A 591-nucleotide genomic window follows, 5' to 3' on the forward strand; every position below is an offset into this window, starting at 1 on the left:
TTAATAAATCACGCACTGATCGAAAAACATCGAGTTTATATGTTATCAACAGTATAAAAGCCTAAAAGAAAGTTTGATGTTTTTCATTCGCAGTTCTTTGAATATTTTTCTTACCTTCCCTTCACATAGTATATTTATAGCTTTATCAGTTACGTAACAGACCTATTAGGTGACATATAGCCTATGCAAAACTAGTTTACTGCCTATTGTGCTCTGTATCTGGTGTCATTTATTTCCGTTTAGCGTTTAATTTGCATAAATAAAACCATAATGAATAAGCTTCATTCGAAACCGTTGTCCTTGACTTCGGCCAGAATGAGATTCACTTTTAATATCTTAATATGCTTTTTAAGGGGCTATTGCCCTATGTCATTTGGATTTTTGTGGCCCCAGTTTTAGACATTATCAAAGGGAAAACGGTGTATGATAATAAATTGTGAATATGTTTGTGTGAATAAAATGAGAAACGATACGGACGTTGTATAAGGACCAATCAGGTGTTGGGTTATAAAAGTGGGCGTGGCTTCTGGGACAATTTAGCAGTGACATAAAAAATATGGGGTTTTACGTCCTAGATTATGGCGGTTTCGT

General features: G+C 34.7%; 1 protein-coding gene across 1 annotated transcript in view; it reads left to right on the forward strand.

Moving 5' to 3' along the window:
• The window catches only part of LOC119587742 (UDP-glycosyltransferase UGT5-like), a gene marked incomplete in the record, with an annotated part of 10276 nt that overhangs the window by 5679 nt on the left and 4006 nt on the right, over positions 1-591 (forward strand).

Source organism: Penaeus monodon, chromosome 23, assembly GCF_015228065.2.
Source record: "Penaeus monodon isolate SGIC_2016 chromosome 23, NSTDA_Pmon_1, whole genome shotgun sequence".
NCBI classification, from domain to species: domain Eukaryota; kingdom Metazoa; phylum Arthropoda; class Malacostraca; order Decapoda; family Penaeidae; genus Penaeus; species Penaeus monodon.